At 43.9% G+C, this 27,405-nt stretch overlaps 1 long non-coding RNA gene across 1 annotated transcript; it reads left to right on the top strand.

Annotated features, from left to right (window-relative positions):
• On the top strand, positions 1–26,823 carry LOC137650652 (uncharacterized). The gene is made up of 3 exons (XR_011046022.1): positions 1–110; positions 5,563–5,665; positions 25,196–26,823. It is a non-coding gene; the product is annotated as an uncharacterized lncRNA (long non-coding RNA).
• Positions 26,824–27,405: the final 582 nt, after the last annotated feature.

Raw genomic sequence — 27,405 nt, 5'->3', positions numbered from 1 at the left:
CGAGCGCAAGTATTTGACATAAACAAACTCTGTCTCGACTCTTTTAGTGAAAAATGGCGTATTTATCAGCCTCCAAAAGTGTCTGTCTCTGGGATCATATATATAACAAGGTAAGATGAAAGATATTTAAACCAGAATCGATTAATTGAATCTATCAAATAAATTAGGCAGGAAAATGTAATGGCTGTCGAGATTTCCTGTAACCTCGGTATAGTGACTCGGTTTTAACCTCGTTATAGTGACGCAGTTGTATGTTTGTTTATTTTGAATATTTTCCATATTTTACTCGTATTAAGACACAGGCCTATAAATGCGGGGGCTAAAAGAGAGATATAGGCGTCTATTTTTCATATTTGTTGTTTAATGAAGGAAAATATTTGAGATATAACTGGCTATTATTGTATTTCCAAAATATTCAACACCCCCCATACATCGGCTCTGTGTATGAGGGTAGGGTGTAGATGAATTGAAATTGACAAGTAATTTACACCAAGATGTATTAGGATTGACAAGGAATTCACACCACTGAGGAAACGAGAGGGTGTATGATAGCTGGCTAAGAATACGTCAGTGTAAGGGGGTGTCTCAGGGGTCACCCCCCCCTTGCCGTTAAGTAAGTAGCTAAGGACATGGCTTGTAGGTTAGGTTAAATGTTAAAAGGTTGAAGGTATTTGGTTCAAGTTCCAGTTTCATCAGAATAGATGCTCGCCAGAACGTCAGCCGGTGTGACGGTCTGAACGATCCCCCGGTCTCAGAATTCTCCTTGACATTATATAATGGTTCTTTTCCACCATTAGCTCGCTTCGCTCGCATGAAAATAAAACATCAAGCTCGTATGTACTGGCAAGCGGTAATGTTGAGCTGCGCACGCTAACATTACAGGAAAATAAAACATCAAGCTTGTATGCACTGGCAAACGGTAATGTTCGCGCATGCGCAGATTATCAAGGAGAATTCTAAGACCGGGGGATCGTTCAGACCGTCACACCGGGCAAGTCCATCTCCCCACTGTGGTGCCCAACCACAGCAGTGGCCTAACCAGTAAACAGCTCAAACTCACGGTCCCTGGCTGGGATCGATCTGCTATCATGCAAATGCTAGGCAAATACTTTACCATTGTTCTAGCCAGGTGGGTAAGTTTAGGTTAGTGATGTTCTTGTGTAGAGGTTTTGCAGAAAAACAGACTAGAAAATGGGAAGAAAAGCTTTGGGTGACATCTTCATCTTTTCAATGGACAGCTTATTTTGCTGATGGGACAGACTAGGAATCCTGGAATCACCAATATTGATTGGTAAACATGTTTCAGGAGCCTTTGTATATCAGCGGCCAGTTCTTCACGTTATCATTAAAAATGGACATCAACTTACCTAAATATTCCCCCCTAACCTAACCTACAAGCTGTGTCCTTACCTACTTACATAATTGGGGGGCTAGTTTATGTATGACATCTGTTTTTGACGTTAATAGTTTATATAGGACATTTCTGTTTTGATGCTGTTACTGTTTTTAGAATGATATGTTAATTTATTCTCATCATTTATTTATTTCCTTATTTCCTTTAGTCACTGCGCTATTTTTCCCTGTTGGAGCCCTTGGGCTTATAGAATCTTGCTTTTCCAACTAGGGTTGTAGCTTGGCTAGTAATAATAATAATATAATAATAATGCCCCTCTGCGATCCCCCTTACACTGCCGTATTCTAAGTTATGCATGATAATACATACAGGTGGCCGCTATCATACATACGCCCCCACGGTTCATTAATTCTAGGAATGCCTTCAGGTTATACCCAGTATCCTTCAAATAGCATTTCTGGATAATGTACATAGCGAAGTAGCTATCGCACAAATGAATCGCAAGTTTCTTCGCTCTAGCTCTTATACATTGCCATCATTGTGTCTCGAAGGCTGAAAATTGGTGTCTCCAAACCACTCATGATGCTCCATGCTCCCATTACCGTGTTTGAATTTTGGAAATATTGAATTCTGATTGAATAAAGAAAGGTCCCGGTCAATTTCCTGGGTCATGTGTTGTCCGATTGAGTCATTTCAAATTACCGTGACAGACGAGTAGTTCGGTGTTCCGCTTTAAGATCTGCTGAATTGATGAAAATATCATCGGCAGGGAATTCTGGGAACTACGGTAGTGAGAGAGTGCTTGTCAGGGCACAGAGCTTGTTCGACATAAATTTCACGGCGATTTTGATAATTTTCAAAATAATTCTACAGTATATCTATCTGGTTAACCTAGGTATTTAGAACATTCTGAACACTTTATTTTATGCAAGTTTAAGATATGGTTGAAATTAGGGGAATTTTACATTATACATATCCCTCCCCATCATTTTTGGTGATATACTTCCCTATATTTTTTTTCAAAACAAAACTGAGAATCAAAATGTTTTAAGTTACTACTGTTTCTGTTAAAATAACGTTGGTTTCCATCTCTCATAGAGAAATAGAATCGGGGTTCGGCTTCAGCTTCGTCCCTGAGTTTGTTGCAAAGACTCAGAATCGGGGGCTTTTGGATCCCAGATTCAACTCCTCCCGGATAACAAGTCTCCGCTCTGTAACCGACGACCTAGATGATCTGTTACTATGCCCCTCTAGTCTCTGTAAATGCATTTGTCACTTTTTAGAATCTAGGTACTTTTTACAATCCTTGCCCAGTAGGGAGGAAAGGACAGCACTTTTACCTATCACATACAATTCTGAAAGCTTGTGTATTTGGTTGAGATGGATCAGTTCAGTAATTAACATCTGGGTAGATATTTACTCAAGCACAATATTCCTAATGAAGAAAGTAAGAAAATGGTCCAGGTATATCTAACTTAGAAGCAGGGATCTCTAAAACGTTGGACATCTTCCAAAAAACACAAAACAGAGCAAAACAAAACACGTCTGACCAACGGACATCTTCCAAAAAACACAAAACACAGAGCAAAACAAAACACGTCTGACCAACGCAAGTGCCGAGGAGGAATGAGGATGGGGGGTGGGATGATGTAGGGGTAGAGAGGTATGTTGATGAAGGAGAGGTCTAATTGGTGAGGGATCTATGGTCGTGGTTCAATCACGCCCCAGTTTTCTATACCAACACTCAAAGAGTGAGCGAGCTAGGTTTATCCCTGGCATTCCATGCATCTCTTTTTTTTCTCTGGTATATCCAGCAATAACTATGCCTTAGGAATGGTGCTAGATGAGCATTTCACTGGGCGACACAGGTCGAGCCCAGAAATAGGTATTTTGAACTGTTCTGATGCAAGTACTAATTAGTAGAAACCCATATTTTTCAAACTTTAGATGTTTTAAAATTCCAGAAGTTATGATTGGAAAACCAGACATCTAAAGGGAAATAAACACAGGAAGACCTCGTAACTTAAGGTTCCCCACCTAACCTAACCTAAGAGCTATAAATCAGTGGTTCCCAACCTGGGGGAAATTTCCCCCTGGAGGGAAATTTAAAGCTTCCAGGGGGGAAATAATTACATTACCCACTAACAAAAACAAGCAGAAAATGTCCTTATAGTACGTGCGGCAATTTGTTGTTAGCCATTCAATTGTGATTTGATCATATCATTTCTCAAAGACATGATATTCAAGGGGAGAATTGGAGTGTCATGCACATTTCTGAGGCAGGCGAGTGGGCACGAGGGCTGGGCGGGGCATGAAGGGGGAAATCTGGATGGTTGAACTGGGTGCAGAGGGGAAATGACAGAAAAAAGGTTGGGAACCACTGAGCTATATCCTTACCTACTTACCTGCCTACTTGCAGCCCCCGACCCCCCTTAGACTGTCATAGTTTACCCTAAGACTTAAGTCAACCCTGCCCCAACCGACTTCACTCCTGACATAACACTAAATCATATTTTGTAAATTTTAAAACTACCTTCATAATGTCATGTTTTAGACAAAAATAAATAGAATTTTCTTCCTGAAGAAAATTGATTTGACAAATAATGGGAAAGTAACTAACAATATACTTCACACCACAATTTCCTTTATGCAGGACTGCTCATCTGATGATATGTGGGACCAAGTTTGATGTTGGCCTACCTCCTAGGGTTGATTCACACTGTCGGTTCGTGGGCTTCGCTCTCGCTCCAGTCACGGCCCAGTCAAATATCGTTACATGATTTTAAATGGAAGCATTCACACTAGCGCTTCGGTCCGCTCTCGCTCCGGTTGTGATAGTAAAAAATCAATATGTACAATAACAGGCTAATCTTCACTTTGCAAATACATTTCTAGTATCTCTGAACAATATTCCAATATAATTATGCTTTATCCTTATATTTATAAGGACCGAGAGCAAGCCAAAGGTGTTAACACCCCAGTACCTAGACCGAACCAAGACTGGAGCGTGACCGTACCGATAGTGTGAATCGACTCTTACGGTGTACGGAAATCCAAATGTTAATTTATATTATGATCTGCTTGAATCTTGAAACAAGACATGGGTCTAAGAAAATGCTTACATAGTTGTATGTATGTACAGCGCCTACAAGATCTATTTGTCATTTACCATAGGTATTTAGAGTATCACAATGCGCATTCAGCATTAATTTTCAAATCCACGTTTTTGAAGCACTTTGAAATCAAGAAACCCTTCAGTTTCTTCTTGAAAGCCTTAATATCTTCAATCTTTCTGATGTCTAGTGGGAGTTTGTTGTATAGTCATGGTGCTACATATTTGGAAGTTCCAGAGCCTACAGTAGAGGGACAGTACATTATGGCTCCAACGACTTGAAACCATAATGTAAATGTTCTTGTGTCGACATGATTTGTTGGCTGCACGATGTGTAGCAATTCTCTTAGGTGTTTTGGACGTCCGGTTCTGGTAACTTCATGAAATATTACACACGTCTTGAACTCGATTTTGGCTTTGTTAGTCAGTCGGTGTAATTAATTTGATGTAAGAGTAATCCTGTCTTGGGGGCCCGCGCGCAAGAGATATGTCTCCTGCGCGCGCGCCCATCAACATCATCTAGAGCGCATGATTCCTCGCCCGCACGGGCTCTTCATCCCGATCCTGCGCGCGCGAATATTCACACTCGCGCGCGAGCGCGCAATCGGCTTCCTGCACACCCTCTGATGTCTCCTGCGCGCGATCGCTCGCCCGCGCGCACCCTCGCGCACACACCAGCAATTGCCAACAGTCTCCCGCGCGTGACCCTGGGTATTCCCCAGCGCGATCATCATTATCCTCCCACGCGCGAGGCTGCAGGACAACGCGCGGCAAGGTCGCCATCTCCATATCCCCCCCCCTCCTGTCTTGGGGTGGGACACCTTTTATCAATGTTTGTCCTCTGTATATTATGTTTTAAGTGGCACTTGGATAGATTGTAATAAATTAAGTTACACTAGTCAATCCATAAGTTGTTCCTTTCCTATCACGATAAATTTTGTTATGTTTTCATTTAGTTTTAGCCATTTAACTGTCATCTATTTCCTATCACTAGAAAGAACACGGTTTAAATTGTGCAACATCTGCAAATAGTTTAATCTGTTAGGAATATGGATAGTTCCAACTAACATTGCACTAATAATCTGTTGCTTTCTAGGTCTGGGAACATCTCAAGTCGAAATCCAATGTGACGCAGGTTGAGCATTATGATGATTTTCTGCGACAATCTCGGAAATGGATCTGATACAGCTGAATGAATGGTAAGAAATAGTGTACTAAATGCTACTTACTTTCTTGACTTAGTCAAAGGTGAAAAACTGTCATTTATACAGTGCATCTCAAGGTCTCGGTAAAATGGTGAAGTGAAATCCATATTGTTAGGACTTTCTGCTTAAAATATAAGACTGATTTACTGTAAGGGTGTTAGAACTTCAAAAGTTCAAAGTTGGAGCAAATTTTTTTATGTTGACCAAGCTGACAAGAGTCTTTTTATAGTTTATATATGACATGTTTTTGACGTCAATAGTTTATATATGACATTTCTATTTTGACGTTACAGTTTTTAGAATGATTTATTGTTAATTGGTTCTCATCATTTATTTATTTCCTTATTTCCTTTCCTCATTGGGCTATTTTTTCCTATTGGAGCCCTTGGGCTTATAACATCTTGATTTTCCTACTAGGGTTGTAGCTTGGCTAGTAATAATAATGATAATATTATATAGGGTTCATTGAAATCTTTATTCTTCATTATTTTGACCCAATTCTTATTTTGTCAAGATTCCATGAAATTTATCAACAACCAAATGTTGCATAGTCAGGGTTTAAAAGAAAAAAAGCCAGAATAGCTTTTACTCTTAGGATTTGTGGCTCATATTAATTAGTTACTTAAAATTGCATTCAATAATCAATGGAGTTCAATAACTCATCTGTTGTTTGTCAAGAAATTCATAGTATCATTCACTATCATGGTATGACGATGAAACAATCTCCAATAGATTTAGTAGATTTGAGAACAAAGCCCTCGGAAGGATATTGGGAGTTAAATGGCAGGACAGGATTAGAAATGAAACCATAAGAGAGATTATTTGAGTGCCATATATGGGTGAGATCAAGGTGAGGGGTAGATGGAGATGTTTTGGGCATGGTCTTCACCCTCCCCGAGAGAGATTAGTTCACCAAACTTTCAATTGTTCCGTAACTGACATACAAACCACGCTATTTTATAGGGGTTATTACTTTTGGCGTAGCTGAAATGACGAGCCATTAGAATTTTAACGAGGGTTTACTACCCCACCGTTAGTTAGCGGGGGGTAGGGAGGGTAGCTTGCTACCCCCCCCCCCCACACTCACCTGTGCTTTAGCTCACTTTGCTCTCGGGTCGGGTGGTAGTCGCACGTGTCCGCTCTCATTCTCGCCTCTCTGACAGCCATTAATGTCTTTCTACTTTTTCTCCTACAGGTTTGTGTGCGAAGTTGGCCTCTGCGAAAATGCGCAAATGTCCTGGATTACCCGACCGCCCTTGTGGTACACTTATGTCAGCGGTCGAGACGGACGCTCACACCCTTTGTCCTTACTGTAGGGGCCAACGGTGTGATAGTGATAATAAATGTGGTGAGTGTAGGGAGTGGTCTTCCTCCCAGTGGGAGAGGTTATCTGGGCAACGGAAGAAGTCCAGGCGAGATATTTCTCCTTTGAAGATTTCTTTGAAAGGAGAAAATCCCTAGGACTCTTCCTCCGTTGCCCAAACCTCCTCCGAGGCTCGCACATGATCGGTTTCTTCCGAGAAACCGTCGAGGGGTAGCGTAGACCATGGTTCTGTTTCCCGATGTCGGGGTTCGAGAGATGGCGTTGCCTCCCCTAGCGAGGCAGCTCCACCTCTTCCCCCGGGGGGAGGATTTAAATGTTAATATCAATGTAACTGATTTATTCCAGCTTTGGTCTTCCTTGGGGCTCGAAGGTTCGGCCTTCAAGGAAGGGTGCCGCTGTCAAGCAATCGCCGACTTTGGCAGAGGTTGATCCTCTGTCTATCGTCGACGTTGTGGTGGCAGAGGTATCCGATGCGGTATCTCCTACCTCTGCAACTTCCCATCCTGCTGTAGCTGAAGGCTTGGTTTCTCCCTCTGCTCAACGTTTGAGGGAGGAACTAAGTCCAACAGTCTCTCCTGCCAATGATTCTCCCCCTCGGGGGAGTTCACTCACAGAGACTCCTCTTCGGAGGACTGCTGATGGTCAGCTTGCTGACCCAACGGCCCCCGGAGGGCGCATACGTCGTAAGGCTCGCCTTCCTCTTCGCCGGAGAGGCCTTCCTTCACCTCACAAGGGTGTGAGGAGGCGCCTCTCCGGTTCAACATCATCGCAGTCCGCCGCAGAGGAGCCTCGTCACCGATCTCCGACTGTTCCTGCTACAACCCTGGACCTCTCTGCGGATCGTTCACGATCCCCTTCGGTGGAAGGTCGTCCTGACAAAGGGCACGCCGACCTTCCACCCGTCAGACCTGCTGACCTGCCGTTGCCGTTCCTGGCTGCTGATGCGCTGTGGGTGCCAACTAAACGTGTTTTTATAAAACAGGCAACGGTCCCTTCGGGGCATCAAGGGCTTGCGCGCAACTTAGCGCACACGTCCCTTACGCGCCATGCCAAGCATGCGCGCCAACGTTCAGCTGACCTCTTTGAGGTTTCGGAGTTAGCGCACAGGCGCTCTCCTACTGTTGCTGATATAGTGCGCCAGTGCGCACCTGCTGCCAACGTTCCTGATAGAACGCGCCAGCACACACCCGTTGCCGATGTTCCTGCTAAAGCGCGCCATTGCGCGCTCTGAACCTGCTGCATGCCATACTGGCCAATGTTCTCCTGCGTGCCAGCGCTCACCAACGCGCCAACGATCTCCTGCACACCCACGATCTTCGGATCCGGGTGCAGTAGGGAAGTTTAAAGCTTCCCCTACTCGCCAGCGCTCGCCAAAGCGCCGTCTACCTTCACCTGCGTGCCATCCCTCGCCAGCGCGCGATCGCGCGCAGGCACGAGGAGGCGCGCGCGGGCCCTGCACGCCCACGCCCATTTCCCACAGCAGTGGTGCATCGCCAGCCTGATGTACGCACACAAGAGGTGCGCCAATGTACGCAGGGTCCAGCTGTGCGCCCGCGCGCAAGAGATATCTCTCCTGCGCGCGTGCCCATCAACATCATTTAGAGCGCATGATTCCTCGCCCGTACGGGCTCTTCATTCTGATCCTGCGCGAATATTCATCCTCGCGCGCGAGCGCGCAATCTGCTTCCTGCGCACCCTCTGATGTCTCCTGCGCGCGATCGCTCGCCCGCGCACACCCTCGCAATCACCCTCGCGCACACACCAGCAATTGCCAACAGGCTCCCACGCGCGACCCTGGGTATTCCCCAGCGCGATCGTCAATATCCTCCCACGGGCGAGGCTGCAGGACAATGCGCGGCAAGGTCGCCATCTCCACATTCCCTCCCCCCCCTCCCTTCCTGCAAGCGCAGAACAGCGCTCTCGCCGGTAGGGGGGAAGGTTTCAGAAAGGTCCAGGGACATTTCTTCTTTGTCATCTTTTTCTTTGCAGGCGAACCCCCCTGTGGAAACTCCTCCCAGGGATCGGTTGATCCCTGTCCTTCCAGAGGGAGTGTCTGACAGCGCAGCCGTCAGCTAGCAGCCTTGGTTTTGGGCACTGATCAGAGCTGTCGCGCAGACTTTTAAGCCTGTTCTCTCTGAGCTAGGCCACAAATCCTTGGCAGCATCTACTCCCCTGAAGAGAAAAAGAGGAGTTTCCGACGCGGTGACTTCTCTGAGGACAAAGCTGTCTCCTCGTAAGCCTTCGAGGCAGGCCCCCTCCCCCCCCAAATTTTTTTCCCTCCCCTTCGGACGAGGATTTCCCGTCCTTGGGAGTCATGTGAGGTGAGACGTTCCCCCATCGCACCAATGAGGGAAACCCCACCTCGCGTTGAAAAGTCTTCACGGGTAGGGGCGGAGAAGAGCCTACCTCCGTCGTTGTTGGAGTCCTGCATCCCTCCCAGGAGGGAGTCGAAGACTTAGGCCGGAACCAGCCAGTCACTAGGAGAACGTCCGCGAGTCTCCTCAAGAAGAGCCTTTGAGGACAGGAGACTTTGCTGCTAGTCCTTCAGAAGGAGAGCTGCAGGAGTCAGAACATGCATTTTGGCAGGTTCTGACCCTTATGAGGACTCAATGGGTTTGCTGACCCAGAGATTCCTCCTCAAGAGGGCAAAGACATGGTCTTGGACTGAGTATTTGGGACTCAAAAACCCTCTTAAGGCCAGTGCAGCTTTGCCCTGGTCTCAAGGGGTTAAGAGTGCCAGGGACAAGATCGCAGTCCAGCTCTCCGAGCTAGCCTCCTCCAGCCGATCCAGTGCCGGTAACAAGCTTCTCCCACCTCCTCGTGTACAGCAGAGGAGGTACTTCGAGATCTTAGAGGAGCCTTGTTTAGCTCTTCCCCTTCACCATTCCTTGGAAGAGCTTACCAGGGGAGTCCCTCTTGAGAGACAATCCAACCGGCAGGTCTCATTCTCGGCGACTGAGATCCTTAACCCTTTCACTGCGGAGAACGACTTTAGTTTACTCAGATTCATAACCTTTCACTGCGGAGAACGATTTTACTTCACACCGTGTATGAAATTTTAAGCTTAGCGCCTTTTGTTGACGATTTATCTGGCCTCTACCCCCCAGATGCTGAAGCCTTGATGAGGATGGGGGCTTAGGGATTAGCAGCTGGGCTCTAATGAACAGTGGGAACTACTTCCCATTGGACCTCGGTGCCCAGCTGTTGCTCCAACTAAATCAGTCAGCGCTTTCTCTTTTACTTTTGATTGTCTTTTTTCTCCCATCTCTTCCTTTTGGGCTCAATATTGTTGATAATTTTGGCATGTTCGATTATACTTTGGATGCTGTTTTGGATTTGGCACAGTGTGGGATGGACGGCATTCCATCTCAACCTGTGCCAATTTAGACCCCATCACCCTCTGGCAGACCCCATTGGGTGCAGACCAAGTCTGTTAAGAGTCGGGCTCCAGTGATCCGGTTTTAAGTCGCCCATATTTGCGGGTAATGAGTGACGCCAGGCATTGGAGTCGACGGTGGGAGGGGCTAACTACCCCCCTGACCAGTGTACGCCCACCTTAAGAGAGGCAGCCCCTCTCTAATAGAGGACTGGTCCCCGCTGAAGCCTCTTCTCGTGTTGGGCCACATGGGATAGGAGGACTGACATCCTCCGATAAGAGGTGGATAACCCGGCTTGCTTTTTCAAAAAAACCCAACACCTCTGTTGACGACCTGGAAAATACAAACATGGACCTCGGTACAGACAGCTCCAACTCGGGTTCTAGCATTGTAACGTTGGAACCTTATTCACGTCATGTGAATAATAAAACGCTAGAGAAGAAGAGAGAGAGAGTGAAAAATTATGACAGTACAGAAAGATATAGAAAAGTAGAAGTATTACCTGGTCACTATGAAGTAGTGAATTATGAAAATTTTTTTATCTTGGAATTTGAAAACGAAAGAAATGAGCGTATAAATAATTTTAAAGCTAATAGGGAAATAGTTACTTTATGTGGAGGGCAGCCAAAAATTCTACCCCAGGGAAATGGAAGTCTCTTGATAGAGACACTGTCCCCAGTACAAGGTGAAAGGTTGAAAACACTTACAACATTGAATGGTCATAGCGTAAAATGCGTTTCGGACCCTACTTTCAACCAGAGTAGAGGTGTGATATATGCTCCAGAATTGTTGGATATAGAGGAAAAAGAAATTGAGGATGAACTGAAAAATCAAGTAGTAGTTAAAGTAGTCAGAATGAGAAAGAGAGTTGGAGAACAACGTATCCCTCTTGCTACTCTGATTATAACATTTGATCAATGCCGATTACCAAATGTTATAAAAGCTGGTTGGCTATCTTAGAAGGTAAAACCATATATCCCTTCACCATTGCGATGTTATCATTGCCAAATGTATGGCCATTTAAGCCAGAAATGTAAAGAAAAACTAAACAATAAGCCAGCTGTTTGTGCCAACTGTGGAAAAAGTAGTCATGGAATATGCATAGAAAACCCTAATTGCATACATTGTGGGGAAGCACACCCAGCTACATCTAAAAGCTGTGTAAAGTTTATTTTTGAAAAAGAAATCCAGGCCATTAACTTTTAAAGAGGCTTGTAAAAGAGCTCTTGAAAAGCAAATAAGACCAGGGCAACCTTTTTCAATGGTTCTGAAGAAAAACTTGCCAAACCACACAGACAAAAATTATATCTCTACTTCTAAGATAAAGAAACAAATGAAAGTAGTTAAAAGAGGTTGAAAGTCCCATCGAAAATCTATATCCAGAAATTGTAGAAAAATCAAAACGGATACTTAAAGATCTGAAAATTATTCAAAAGCCAACTACTCCGATTTTAAACAATAGTACAAACTTCTCACAGGCCGTTTCCTTGCCTGATCTGATGGAGGTTGCACTTGAAACCAATTTACCTGGTGAACCCGTAGTGGGGAAGGTGCAAAAACCTGACAGATCACAACCTTTTAATCGAAAAAGAGAGAGACCTCCCTCCCTCTCTCCTCCTACCATAAGAAACATTAAAGTCACGACTTCCAATGAATATGATATCTTGTCTGCTGATGTTTCTGAACAACTAGAAGGTAAATTGAACCAATCAGAAATTCAAGTTGAGGTCCACCATCCTCCTCAACAATTAGATCAAAAGGACACAAAGAAAAAGAGAAACACAAAACCCACTATATCAAGATCCTCTCTAGAGTTACCTCCGGGAAATATTGTTAGATCAAATATTGCCAATGGGAAGACTTCATCTAAGGTGTCATCCAAAAAATAAAACATAGTTTTTTCCTCCATTGTGCAATGGAATTGCCAGGGTTTAAGGGCGAAATATGAACAACTTAAGCTCCTCATACGTGAGCACTCCCCTATAACAGTATGTCTACAAGAAAGCAAGCTCGATGCTAATACTCCTTGTCCTCGAGAGTATGTTAGCTATAGGACACCATATGATCAATGAGCAGGGAGCCATGGGGGAAGTCTTATATACGTTCGTCGAGATGTTCCCCAAATATCTTTGTCTATCTGTACCCCTCTGCAGGCAGTGGCTGTACAGATTGATATAGGGAGAAAATACACAATCTGTTCTCTTTACTTGCCTCCAAATGATAACATCTCATATGATAATATAGTAGAGGTGATTAAACAACTCTCACAACCCTTTCTCTTACTAGGAGACCTTAATAGTAGACATCCTTTATGGGGTGATGTTTTAGCAAATGCAAGGGGTAATATTATATCGTCAATTTTGGAGAATGAAGATGTCGGACTCCTCAATACAGGAGAGCCCACACATTTTCATGTACAGACAGGTACCTTGTCCTGCATTGACCTATCAGTCGCAAGCTTTAACTGTCTTCTCGATTTTAATTGGAGAACATTAGATGATTGGCATACTAGTGATCATGCACCAATCATTATAAACACCAACAGTGGTCCACCTTTACAGAGAACGCCTCGATGGAATCTTGATAAGGCGGACTGGGATAGATTTCGGGAGCTAAGTGAAATTGAAGGAAATACAGAACAGTTTGAAAGTGTTGATGATGCCATGGACTTACTCAATGTAACTCTTCATACAGCAGGAGTAAATTCCATTCCCAAAACAACAGAGATATTCAGACGACGACCAGTCCCCTGGTGGTCATCTGAACTAACTGCCCTGCACAGAGCCACAAGAAAGTCTAACTCGATTGCGCATGTGCCGTACTGAGGAGAATTTAGTCATATACAAGAAATGTAGAGCACAGTTCTGCCGTGCCATGAAAGAAGCTAGGCGCCAGTCTTGGATGTCATTTGTTTCCTCCATTAACAGTAGAACACCAACTTCATCTGTGTGGGGGAAAGTCAAAAAGATAGCAGGCAAATTCACCCCAAACCCACCACCAGTGTTAAAGATAATTGGCCAGTATATGACTGGAGCAACCGAAGTTAGCAATGCCCTGGCTGACCATTTTTCAAATGTATCTTGCAAGTGTGAAACAGCTCCTGGTCACCTGTATAGGAGCATTGAAGCAAAGAAAGTTTTAAATTTTGCAACAAGAAAGCAAGAGTCATATAATTCTCCTTTTACTGAAAGAGAGTTTGATTCTGCTCTTGCCACGTGTAACGATACAGCCCCTGGACCCGATGGAATTCCATATGCAATGATTAAACATGTACATTTTAATACAAAGTTATTTATTTTAAGCATTTTTAATAGAATATGGCATGATCATAGTTATCCAAGTGTTTGGGAACTAGCCATTATTCTAGCCTTTTTAAAACCCGGTAGGGACAAGCTTTTAGCAGCAAATTTTAGGCCAATTGCATTGACATCTTGTTTGTGCAAAATCATGGAAAAGATGGTCAATGTAAGACTGATTTGGTACCTTGAAAAGAAGGGTATTTTATCACCCATTCAATGTGGATTCAGGAAAATGCACTCAACGACTGATGTGCTAATACAACTTGAGTCCTCCATTTGTGAAGCCTTTGCTTCCAAACAGCACCATGTGAGTCTTTTTTTATCTTGAAAAGGCATATGATACCACATGGAGATACGGTATACTTAAAAGAATCCATGAGTGCGGATTGAGAAGAGAGCTACCACTATTCATCCAATCATTTCTTTCACATAGAGTTTTCCAAGTGAGAGTTGGGGAAGCTCCATCACAGAGTAAATGTCAGGAGGAAGGAGTTCCTCAGGGGAGTGTGCTGAGTGTAACCCTTTTTGCTCTAGCAATTAGTGGGATATCCTCAGTCATTCCCCGGGATGTTCTTGCAACATTATTTGTGGATGATCTCTCCATATCATTTGCTTGGGCCAGAATGGCAATGGTTGAGAGAAAAATACAACTCTCTATTGATAAAATCTTCCATTGGGCCGATATGAATGGATTTAAGTTCTCGACAAGTATAACTACAATTGTCCATTTTTGTCGTATACGGGGAGTACATCCAGACCCGGATATATACATCAAAGGTCAACGGATCCCATGTGCAAGTGAAGCTAAATTTTTAGGGTTGATATTTGATTGTAGGCTTGCATGGGTTCCTCACTTAAAAGCATTAAAAGCTAAATGTGTTGAAGCTATAAATCTTTTAAAAGTATTGTCCCATACATCATGGGGGGCAGACCGCAATACAATTTAAAATTATACAAGGCCTTGATATTTTCCAAAATTAGTTATGGATGCGAAATATACTCGTCAGCAACCCCAAGCCGGTTAAAAATATTAGATTCAATACATCATGCTAGCATTAGATTGTCCACAGGAGCCTTTAGAACTTCGCCTATCACCAGTCTCCTTGTTGATGCTGGGGAGTTGCCTCTAGACCTTTACCGAATGTCCTCTATTATTCGGTATTGGTTTAGATTGCAAAGACTCCCTAATTCTTCTGCCTTTCAAACAGCAAGCCTTGTAAGACACTCAACCTACTTTGAGCTGCACCCAAAATCTCCTCAACCTTTTGGGTTTCGGGTGAAACAATTATTAAACAATCTGGATTTAATTATAATTAATGTGCTTCCATTCAAGGTATCACCAATGCCTCCATGGAAATTACCTGACATATCTTTTTGTAAATACTTTATTGGAGTTAAGAAGAATATGACTGACTTAGAATCCAGGTCTCTTTTTATGGAACGTGTCGAAGAACATAGGGGATCGACTTTTATATATACTGATGGCTCCAAATCTGATGCTGACGTTGGATTTGGAGTACATAGTAATGATTTTAATTGTAGAGGTGCACTTCCTCTAACAGCTTCCATATTTACTGCCGAACTGTATGGCATACTAACCGCTATTGAGAAAATAGCTTTGGAAAAGGAGGGTAATTTTACCATTTTTAGTGATGCAAGGAGCGTTCTTCAAGCTTTACAAGTTTTTAATTCTAATAACCCTCTAGTTTTAAAGATTTTAGAATGGCTTTTTATTATTGGACGGAGAGGTATAACAGTTCAATTTTGTTGGGTTCCAGCACATGTAGGTGTGTCTGGGAATGAGAAGGCCGATTTATTGGCGAAGAATGCGGCATCCGAGTTGCTACCAAGGAGGCATCCTATTCCCTGTAATGATATCCTACCTTACATCAAGAAATTGGTTTGTAATAAATGGCAACAGCACTGGGATAGTCAAGATGGCAATAAAATGAGGGAAGTAACAAATATCATATCACCTTGGAGGTATAACACGATACCCCGAAAATGGGAGACGACTCTTTGTCGCCTCCGAATTGGTCACACACGGTTGACACGAGTTTCTGCAGAAGGGTCAACACCAACCGTATTGCGAGGACTGTTTAGTACCTTTAACAGTGAGGCATTTGTTGACCGAATACCCTAATTTTACTAACTTAAGAAATAGATACCTGTTTGAGGCTCGAGGTGAGGATGGCAGGTTCATCCTTGCCAAGATTTTTGGACACGATGTGTCCTACTATGCGAGTGAAATTTTTAGATTTATTTCAGAAGCAGGTCTTCTGAAAACTATTTAACCATTGTAATGACTTCTTAACTTTTATGGTTTTAATTGAATTCTCTTTCATTTTTCATATATAATAAATGCTATGGGCATCAATGACCTTAGATGTCAGGATGCCAGAAAACTTTCAATCAATCAATCCTTAGGTGATACACCTAGGATTCCCTTGTTGCCTCCTCTCTTCCCAGGGTCCTCTCCTCCCTCCGATCCTAGGAGGAGTTCGGAAGTTCCCGCACAGGCGGGTCCTTCAGGCAAGGGGAGACGGTCATGCCCCCGCAAAAGACCTCTAGAGTAGATTAGGCATGAACCTCAGGGTAGCCCCCTGCAGTTCAAGACGTTACAGGCCAGGCCAAAGGGGAAAAGGAAAAGAATTCATCCTTCGCCCCCCAAGGAAGATAGGGTTACAGTACTTCCTATGGAGACTCCTTCCGTTCTTTACCGGTCGAGATAGTGTCTAAGGAGGCACGACCTGCGACCGGACGGGATTCACCCCTACGGCAATGGACTTACATTCCACCTGTAAGCCGACGGAGTCCTCTAGGCCCTTGGGGACAGAGGACCTCCGCCCTCGTGGGAGGGAACCGAAGGATTTGTTCACCATCCCCAAATCCTCGGCCAGGCTTCCTTCCTCACTGCCTCCCAGGCAGCCGGAAGCGAGCACCTCCCCGGTAGTCTCCCTATCCCCAGTCTATACAGTTGACGACTTCGACCCACTCCTGGCCCCTATGGATGAGAACTCGGACGTGGAAGGGCAGAGCGATCTGGAGGACGACGCTCTGCTGGCAGCCACTAGCCCTAAGCTTACAGAGGATGAGAGGAAGGAGTCGGAACACGCCTTCTGGCAGGTCCTAGCCTGCATCCGTTCCATCAATGGACTTCCAGATCCATCGGCAGCCCCTCTAGATGGAAAAGAAACGGTCCTTGACCAGTTCTATGGCACTCGGAAACCTCATAGGACCAGTGCAGCTTTGCCCTGGTCAAAGGGGTTGAAGAGTGTCAAACAGAAGGCAGTGTCCCAGGCAACTGGGTCCACCTCTTCTCTCCGCTCCAACTCGTCCTCCAAGCTCCTACCTCCTCCGTATGTGTTTCAGAGGAGGTACTAGGAGATCCTCGGGGAATCTCTTCCAACGCTGCCTCTCGACCACTCTATAGATGCACAATCGAAGGCCACCCCCTTCGAGAAACTTACGGGACTTCCAGTCTCCTTTTCGGCCTCTGAAATCCTAAACCAGGAAAAGGTGGCGAAGTACGCCATGCAGGCTACTTCGTGGCTGGATTTCTGGTTAGGATCTTTAGGACAACTGATGCGGTCTAAAGACCTGTCTCGGGAGTCCTCGAGGAAGTTTTTGGAGACACTTTTATTGTCTGGCACTCGGGCCATCGAGTTCTCTCCCGTCAGGTAGTGAACTTTGGGCCAACACTATCCTGAAGAGGAGAGACATCTCCCTCAAGCCGAAGTAGCAAGACTGAGAAATGCTCCTTACGAGGGCAATTCTTTGTTCCATCCCGAGGATGTCGAGCGGGTGGCAGAGAGGTGGAGGAAGTCCAGTCAGGACTCCCTCATCCAAAAGGTCTTAACAGGTAGACCTTACCCCTCTCAGCCACAGCGGAAAGCACAGCAAAACCCGCAGCCGAAAAGGACTAGAGACCCAAAACAACAGGGTAAATTGGGTGCAAAGGAGGCCTTTCACAGCAAAAAGTCCTTTCGTGGAGGAAAGGGTAAGAAGGGGTCTGGCCGAGGCCGGTCCCAATAAGACAGGCAATCCTCCCATTTGCCCACCAGTGGGGGAATGCCTGCAAAGCCGCTGGCAGAGGTGGTTTCACCACGGGGCCGAACCCTGGACGGTCGAGGTGATTCGTTCAGGGTATCGTATCCCGTTCACGCTCTCTCTCCCTCCACTGACTCGAGTGCCGATTCCATCAAACTCCTGTGCGAAGGAATCTGCACAGGAGTTTGCCCTCAGGGCAGAAGTCCAGTCCATGTTGGAGAAGGATGCTCTCCAGGAGGTCCTTGACGGGTCCCCAGGCTTCTACAATCAACTTTCTTGTGAAAAAGGCGTCTGGAGGCTGGAGACCAGTCATCGACCTCTCGGCCCTGAACAGGTTTGTCGAACAGACACCTTTCAGGATGGAGATGGCCGATACAGTCAGACAAGAGATAAGACCCCAGGACTTCATGTGCACTCTAGATCTGAAGGACGCATACTTCCAGATCCCAATTCACCCGTCTTCTAGGAAGTATCTGAGATTCATGTTCATTCGGAAGCATTACCAGTTCAGGGAACTGTGTTTCGGTCTTTCCACAGCACCCCAGGTATTCAAGAGAGTATTCACCCTAGTATCATCTTGGGCTCACAGAGTCGGCATCCGTCTCCTGAGATACTTGGACGACTGGCAGATTCTGGCAGACTCTGAGGCGGCCCTTCTCCGCCACCGAGATGAGCTTCTAAGGTTTTGCCAGGATCTGGGGATCGTGGTAAACCTCGAGAAGTCTCAACTGCTCCCTTCTCAAGAACTGGTATACCTAGGCATGCGATTAGACACCCTAAGGCACAAAGCGTTTCCATCAGATGAAAGGATCCAGAGACTGAGGGAGATAGCACAGGTCTTCCTCAGTTGGGAAGAGCTCCCAGCGCAGTATTGTCTTCGCCTTCTCGGTCACCTCTCTTCCCTGACCCGACTGGTCCCCAACAGTTGCCTTAGGATGAGATCCCTCCAGTGGCGACTAAAATCCCAGTGGAACCAACACTCCGATTTCCGGGATCACCTAGTCCGCATAGGGCTAGAGGAACAGTCGGACCTCAGGTGTTGGCTGGCGGCGCCAAACCTCTGCAAAAGGGGTCGATCTTCTCATCTCTCCCCCGGAATTGATGCTTTTCTCGGTTGCATCAAAAGAAGGGTGGGGGGCTCACGTGTTGCACTATTACATCTCCGGCCAATGGTCCGAATCAGAAAGGTACCAGCACATAAATCTCTCAAGAGATGAGGGCAGCCTTTCTGGCCCTCAAAGAGTTCCACCGGGTCCTGGCGGGGTACTCCGTCGTGCTGATGAGTGACAACACCACGGTAGTAGCTTATCTAAGCAAACGGCGGTACCTTTTCGCAGCAGCTGTGCCATTTTGCAGTAGAGATACTCAGATGGGCAGAGGACAACTCGGTGACTCTATCAGCTCGCTTCATTCCGGGCAAGTGGAATGTGCTAACAGACAAGCTGAGCAGAGCGACTCGGATAGTTGGCACCGAGTGGTCTTTAAATCCTCTGATAGCCAACAAAGTCCTGACTTTGTGGGGTTCCCTGACTAAGAATCTGTTCGCAACGGTCCTGAATTTCAGGCTCCCGTTGTACTGCTCCCCAGTCCCGGATCCCCAAGCTCTTTGGCAAGATGCTTTCCTCCACAGCACGACCTCCTCAAACAACCACATGCCAACATCTTCCACAAAGCCGTAGCCTTGCTTCGACTTCACGCCTGGAGACTATCCAGCACCTCCTCACACAGAGAGGCAAGAATGGCTGGACACCTCAGGAGATCCACAGAGGCAGTCTACCAGGCAAAGTGGTCAGTTTTCTGTGGTTGGTGTTATGGAAGGGGTATCTCTCCCCTCGATGACTCTGTTCCAACTATAGCGGAGTTTCTTGTATACCTTCGGGAAGAAATTCTCCTCTCGGTCTCGGCAGTCAAAGGCTACCGCTCAGCCTTGAGTCTCGCCTTTAGACTGAAAGGAGTCGATATTTCCACCTCAGAACTTTCTTTGCTCATACGCAGTTACGAGCTTACTTGTCCCCAGGCAGAGCTAAGACCTCCCCCTTGGAACTGGTTCGGGTCCTCAGGTCTCTGAAGGGTTTCCCCTATGAACCACTACGCCAGACCTCAGATCGCCACCTCACGTGGAAGACGGTCTCCCTGCTCGCTCTGGCTTTGGCCAAGAGAGTCAGCGAACTTCATGGTCTATCTGCTGATGTCTCCACTCTAGGAGATGGGGGGAAGTAATCCTCAACTACGTCCCTGAGTTTGTAGCTAAGACTCAAAATCCGGGTGTGCCAGACTCCAGGTTCGGCCCATTTCGGATAGAATCTTCGTTCTGTAACCGAAGATCCAGACCAACTGTTACTATGTCCAGTAAGGAGTCTGAGGTGTTACTTAAAAAGAACAGCAAAAGCTCGCCCCCATGTACGAGCACTTTTTGTCAGCACGGGGAAGGTCAAGAGGAGGGTCACGAGGAATACTATTTCCTCTTTGTTAAGGAAAGTAATCGAATACGCTCTATATCCAGATCCTCTTCTGTCCAACCGACCTAGAGCTCATGGCGTCAGAGGCATTGCAATGTCTCTGGCGTTCAAGAAGAATTTTTCTGTGGCATAGGTATTGCAAGCGGGCGTGTGGAAGCGTCAGACGACCTTCACAGCCCACTACCTGAAAGACGTAACCCACAGGAGCATGGAAACCTTCTCCATTGGTCCTGTGGTGGCCACACAACAAATGATCTAATGCCTCAGGCTCCTTGATGGACAAGCAGCAGAGGGTTGAGGGCTGAGGTTACCTGGGTTAGTCTGGGGTGAATGAAAAGAATGTCTGGCTCACTACTTTCTTTCTCCTTCTCCCCCCCCCTGGGGAAACAGCTCCGCAAGACCGAAGCATAGCTGACCTCACCCCTCTGCAGGTAAGGTTCATTTCCCTTTTGCATCCTGAGTATGAATGGATACTTTGTTACGTCACCAATACCTCATGAGGGAGGGTGTTGGATATGTCTTAGAATCCTCGAGTTCCTATGTAAAGACAAGCCACGAGTCTCTCTCACACAAGCTTTTGCAGGCCGCTATCAATGAGTTACCTTGTAACTGCTTTGATTTTAGTGAGGGTAGGGTTCCTACTAATTAGATCAAAAATCAATTAGAAGGAACCCCGGGTCATGACCAAGGCCAGTTGGTAGAACTTCCTCCCTCCTAAGAGTAAGTTACTCTATAAATAGCGAAGGTTTGTATCTGTGTCGGAACAAATAAATTTGGAAATAATTTGTATTTTTCCTAACATACAAACCTGGAGCTATTTATACAAATTGGCCCGCCACCCTGTCCCCTAGAAGTCCTGCCAGAAAGCAAAAGTGGTTACTCAACCGACAGGTGTGAGTGAGCAGGGTAGCTAGTCTACCCCAACACCCTCCCGCTAACTAGCGGATGCGGTAATTATCCCTCACTAAAATTGTCTTGGCTGGTTTTCAGTGTTGCCGAAAGTAATACCCTATAAATAACTCCAGGTTTGTATGTTAGGAAAAATACAAATTATTTCCAAATTTGTTATATTTATTTCAAGGTTTTTTGTTATCAACTATTTAAAGTGATTGGTCTATGCATGATGAATATGTATTCAAGCACATCTGAAACTCTGCAGTTAAATACTTATAGCGTGGTGTCATTAGTTAATTGCCGGTGGAGGGGAAGCTCCATCCCTTTAAACAGTCAATTTGATTCCTTCTGAGAATATCAGACATACTATTGTCATTTTTTCATACTTGGCTTTTAAGTTTTTCGTTAACGCTTGGGCAAGTCTCTTGTTCCTAGTGAAAACACTGCGTTACGCCTTTGGACTTGATTGCTAAAGGTCACTCTAGAAGTTGTCCAAGGCAAGTCTCTAGGCTTCTTCAGCTGTCTGTTTCGGCGTCAATGACATTAGATGTTAGGATGCCAGAACACCTCAAATCAATCAATCAATCAGCTGTCTTTTCCTGGTCAAGAAATCCTCAGGGGACTGGAGACCAGTAATAGATCTCTCAGCCCTGGACATGTTCATCCATCAGACTCAGTTTGGGCTGGAAACACCCAGGACAATCAGACATGACCTAAGGAAGAATAACTTAATGGTTTCACTTGATCTCGGAGACGCTTACAGTACTTAGAGATCCCTGTAGATCGTTCAAGAAAGTATCTGTGTTCTGTCCTTGGAAACGAGGGCTTTTCATCCAAAGTTATTTTCTTCGGGTTGTCCATGGCCCCTCTGGTATTCACTCAGGTGTTCACGGTGTCCCGCCAAGGGAATTTGACCGATCCGGTACTTAGTGGACTCACTAATACTGGCTGACACAGCTCCAAAGCTCTAACTTTATCCTCATTGGAACAGACGCCTCCTGTTTTGTCGCGTTCTGGCGGTCATTACAAATCTGGAGACATCCAAGCTTTCACCCAAGCAAAAAATTATATACTTGTGCATGGACACAATATTAGGGAGAGTTTATTCATCCCAAAAAAGGGTAAACTGATTCAGGAAAGTGGTTCATCCCTTCCTTCATCAGGCACAGTAACCATCACAACAATTGCTACAAGTACTAGGCCACCTGACCTCTAGAGACACTTGCTCCTCACGGTTGCCTCCACCTATGATGGTTAAAATGGTGTCTAAAAAAGACTGGTCAAAATCACAGATTCCCCTTGAGCCCAGGTACTGATCCAGAGGAGTTACTTTTGTTTTCAGTAATGGTGCTAAGGTGCTACTTTAAGAGAACCCACACTGCCAGATCTAGGTTACTGAACCTATTCATAAGAACTGGTAGAGTGAGAGCCCCCCAAATATACAATCTCCTTTTGGCTGTGGGAAACTATCAATAGGGCATTACTCCCTAGATCCCCCGTCACATCAGACCAAGTTAGGTACGCTCCCATGAGATCAGAGGAGTTGGTGCTACTGTAACCTTAAAGAAAAATATCTCTGTGGTTCAAGGTCTAAACGTTGGATTATAGAAACATCAGACCACCTTTACCATGCATTATTTGCAGGAATGTACTCAGAAGTCTTTGAATACATTTTATTATTATTATTATTATTATTATTATTATTATTATTATTAATTGCTAAGCTACAACCCTAGTTGGAAAAGCAGAATGCTATAAGCCCAGGGGCTCCAACAGGGAAAATAGGCCAGTGAGGAAAGGAAACAAGGAAAAATAAAATACTTAAAGACCAGCAACACTAAAAAATATCTCCTATATAAACTATGAAAGCTTTAACAAAACAAGAGGAAGAGAAATAGGATTGAATAGTGTGCCCGAGTGTACCCTCAAGCAAGAGAACTCTAACCCAAGACATTGGAAGACCATGATACAGAGGCTATGGCACTACCCAAGACTAGAAAACAATGGTTTGATTTTGGAGTGTCCTTCTCCTAGAAGAGCTGCTTACCATAGCTAGAGAGTCTCTTCTACCCTTACCAAGAGGAAAGTGGCCACTGAACAATTACAGTGCAGTAACCCCTTAGGTGAAGAAGAATTGTAGGACCTGTGATTGGTGCTTTTCAAGTTGTATAACGACCCTAGCTCTGTTAGAGGATCAAAAGTTTTATGCATAAGATTATTAAAATGTAAGTCTAGGATGGGAGTAAGTGTGTCTGACCCTTTATTATCTCTTCTTTCCCTCCCTTCGGGGTATAGCTGTTAGGATTCTATGGAGTGATGTTGCTACAGGTAAACACAACTTATAGCCAGCAGCTTTTCCATTGCTGTTGAAATAGAAGTGTTCACTCCACCATTCTCCTGACGATGGGAAGGATGGATATGTACAGGCAAATCCATTGATTTGTATACAGTAGGCCTTACTTAAGAGATTTTTATGTGCATTAACCTCTGCTCGCGATGTGTCTAGTAAGCTACGCTCCGCAAGATATCATGTCTGAGCATAGCTATCTCGAAACTTGAACCCTTTTAGCCCCAGGTTCTTTGGAAATTTCCAACCCTTAACCCCCAAGGGGTTATTTTTTCCCCAGCACATTTTGCTGTATATATTTTTTAAATTGCTCTAACAGCCTTAATTTTTGTCATAGAGAGGTCAGGTTGGTCTCATTCTCTTGGAAAATGCCTGAATTTTCTCAAAAAATTATTAAAGATATGAAAAAAAAAAAATTTTATAGCATTTTTTTGCAAGGACGTACCGGTACGTCCATGGGGGTAAAGGGATGAGTTTTGTGAAACGTACCAGTACGTCCTTTGGGGGTAAAAGGGTTAACCAGCCAATTTGGTAATAGGAACTTTCTCCCATCTAAGAATGAGTCTCATATTAAAGGACAAAGGTTTTATATTTAGGAAAAATACAAATATTTTTTAAGCTTTGTCATTAATGACGTAGAAAGTACCCACAGGTAAAACTATCCTATGACTGCACTTGTAGGCATTACTTGATCTTCAAAGCGTTCCTTCGTCCCCGAACTGCACTTGCTTTATATCCTCGCTTTACATCCTTCTACTTGAATCTCTATCCCTGCTTGCTTTGTTTCATTTTGCTGTCCAACCTCTTCACTTTTATTTCAGTGTAACTCAAGAGTTTTCCCCAGTTGCAGTTTGGCTTTGTACGATAGAGTATAGAGCCGAATTCCTTAAATCCAATCCAATGACATTTAGTAATGGTTACACATTTGACAACAGAGTTAAGAGGTCTTTTGCATAAAGTACTGTGTTATTAAGGTGCATTACTGTCCATTCAATTCTATATAGATAAAAGCTGTATTTTCTAGTATATTATCAACCTTGAACCAGTATTCACCTCCTTTTTGGCACGTTCCTTTAATTACCATGTATCTGTACTGTGACATTTCCCCCCATACTACCAAGTTACATATTTTCCAAACTGTACATTGTAAGATCAGGAGGAATGAAGGTGCACTAGATTTTGTTCAACATATTAAGCTTTTTCAGTCTACATATTCTAGATGCTGTTCAACATACTAAGCTTTTTTCAGTCTACATCATTTTAGATGTTGTTCAACATACTAAGCTTTTTCAGTCTACATATTATTCTAGGTGTTCAACATACTAAGCTTTTTCAGTCTACATATTATTCTAGGTGTTCAACATACTAAGCTTTTTCAGTCTACATATTATTCTAGGTGTTCAACATACTAAGCTTTTTCAGTCTACATATTATTCTAGGTGTTCAACATACTAAGCTTTTTCAGTCTACATATTATTCTAGGTGTTGTTCAACATACTAAGCTTTTTTTTCAGTACATCATTTTAGATGTTGTTCAACATACTAAGCTTTTTTCAGTCTACATCATTTAGTTGTTGTTCAACATACTAAGCTTTTTTCAGTCTACATATTCTAGATGTTCAACATACTAAGCTTTTTTCAGTGTACATCATTTTAGATGTTGTTCAACATACTAAGCTTTTTCAGTCTAGTCATTCAATGAGTAATTTTTGTTTTCTATATAGATTTTTCCTTTTTAATTTTTTCTTTCTGTAATTTTTTCTTTTTTTTCCAGGTCCATTTACGGATTCCATTGGTCTACAGAACATATACACGCTGCAAACTTCAAGAAGGAAGGAAAATTCCTGCTGACGAAAAATGAAGTACAAGAGCCTATATATTACAGCTTGTCCCAGTTATGAATGCGAACATGAAGGTCATATACGAGAAGATAATTATGCCTCCTTCAAGGATGGATGATGCACTACTTCATCCTAGCCACATCAAAAGTTTCAGCTTCCAAAATCTAGTTTGTATCAAAAGATAGTTACTCAACTGAACCTTGACGCAGGTTAAGGACCAGAATCACAGACAAAAGTGAATTGGTCTTAAGAGCACAAGACTGAGTAACAAAACTACTGAAACTCAAAAATGAATTGCTCTTAAGAGCACAAGACTGAGGAACAACACTACCGAAACTCAAGAACTTACTTCCAAAATATTATTAGTCGGAACTTATTAGTAGACTTAATAGTAAGGGGAATTTCATCTGAATAATCCTGGTAGACCTTTATTCTAAGCACAAAAGACATATGCTGGAAGTTGAGAAAATGCAAGTATGAGAAACTAAGCATTTGCATAGAGATGAACTCGTTTTGACGTACTCTACATCATAAGGAAAGAAACATCGGGTATTCTGCGACTAGGACTGATGTTTGTTTCTGTTAACTATCTTCATGGCTGGTTTGGCACAGGCACCTTTTCTCTGCCTATTTGAAGGATCCATATAATGTTCCTGGAAGTACATACATACATATACCAAGGCACTTCCCTCAATTTTGGGGGGTAGCCGACATCAAACAATGAAACAAAAAGGGGACCTCCCCTCTCTACGTTCTTCCCAGCCTGGAAGTGATCAGCTTTTTTATGTATCTTTTCATTTACTGAAAGAAAAATCATATTGCTCAGATATCTCTGTGGATGAAGTTATCTTATAATTCCTGTGTGGTTATCCTCGCTTTTGTTACAAGAATTGGTTTTTGCCGGCTTCAATTTGCAGATATTTTTTCTTGCTATCAGTTTTGGAAGTTATATTTTGTATAGTTCACTAGTTCACAATCTTTGCCCCCTACCGTTAATCAAATATCTCTTCAACATAAAGTACTGTACCATATTTCATAATTGACTTTATATGCTGAAAGAACCGTCCAATTTTGAGCTGCACCATTTAAATGAGATACTTGAACCATACTCTTTTTTGGAGGGGGATGTTGATGAAGGAGAGGTCTAATTGGTTAGGGATCTATGGTCGTGGTTCAATCACGCCCCAGTTTTCTATACCGACACTCAAAGAGTGAGCGAGCTAGGTTTATTCCTGGCATTCCATGCATCTCTTTTTTTCTCTGGTATACTGTATTCAGCAATAACTATGCCTTAGAAATGGTGCTAGAGGAGCATTTCACGGAGCGACACAGGTCGTGCCCTGAAATAGATTTTTCTTTCGTCAATATCCCTTTTCTAAGCCTTCCTGCATTTTATTGGGGCACTTGTGGGGATTGAGGTTTTCTCAGCTTTACCACCATACCACTACAGTTACGTAATGTGATTTACACGTTCCTTTATAACAAAATGAGTAATGTCTACAAATAGTTGTAACTTTTGAAGTGGTTTATCATCTCTTTGATTGTCTTTCGGTTTTGAGGACCAACGCTATTCTATAGGAGGTCTTCTGTACTTCACTTAATTGTCAATCTGGTGCTTAATGTTGATGTTATCTGTGTCTACCTCAAAGTCTGGGCCAATTGTCCAAGGGGAAGTCTTGTCCCATCTTTTCCTTATTTCTATACTGTGTGTCCATCATTGTGTATACTCTGTATACATCACTACGTGCTAATGTATCCAGGTCGCATAGAAAATTTTTAATCTCGAAGCTGTTGAGTTTGTTGGCATAAGAACGAGTAGGATGTGAAATAACGTAGAGGCTGTAACCAAGAGGACCTTTAGAATTTATGAAAACTGGATTGATAGAGAAGTTCTTTATCAAAAAATTAATATAAAGAAAATAAGAACTGAGAGACTAACTTGAAGTTCGAAAATCATAAAAAAAAGAAGTTAAACTGGAAATGATGATACAGAAATTAGTACATACATACTGTACATATACCAAGGCACTTCCCCCAATTTTGGGTGGTAGCCGACATCAACAAAAGAAACAAAACAAAAAAGGGGACCTCTACTCTCTACGTTCCTCCAGAAATTAGTACAAATGGAAAAGCGAAAACGGAA

The sequence above is a fragment of the Palaemon carinicauda genome, chromosome 12, assembly GCF_036898095.1.
Source record: "Palaemon carinicauda isolate YSFRI2023 chromosome 12, ASM3689809v2, whole genome shotgun sequence".
Lineage (NCBI taxonomy): Eukaryota > Metazoa > Arthropoda > Malacostraca > Decapoda > Palaemonidae > Palaemon > Palaemon carinicauda.
The sequence above is the reverse complement of the archived record's forward strand: the minus strand, read 5'-3'. Positions and strand labels throughout refer to the sequence as shown.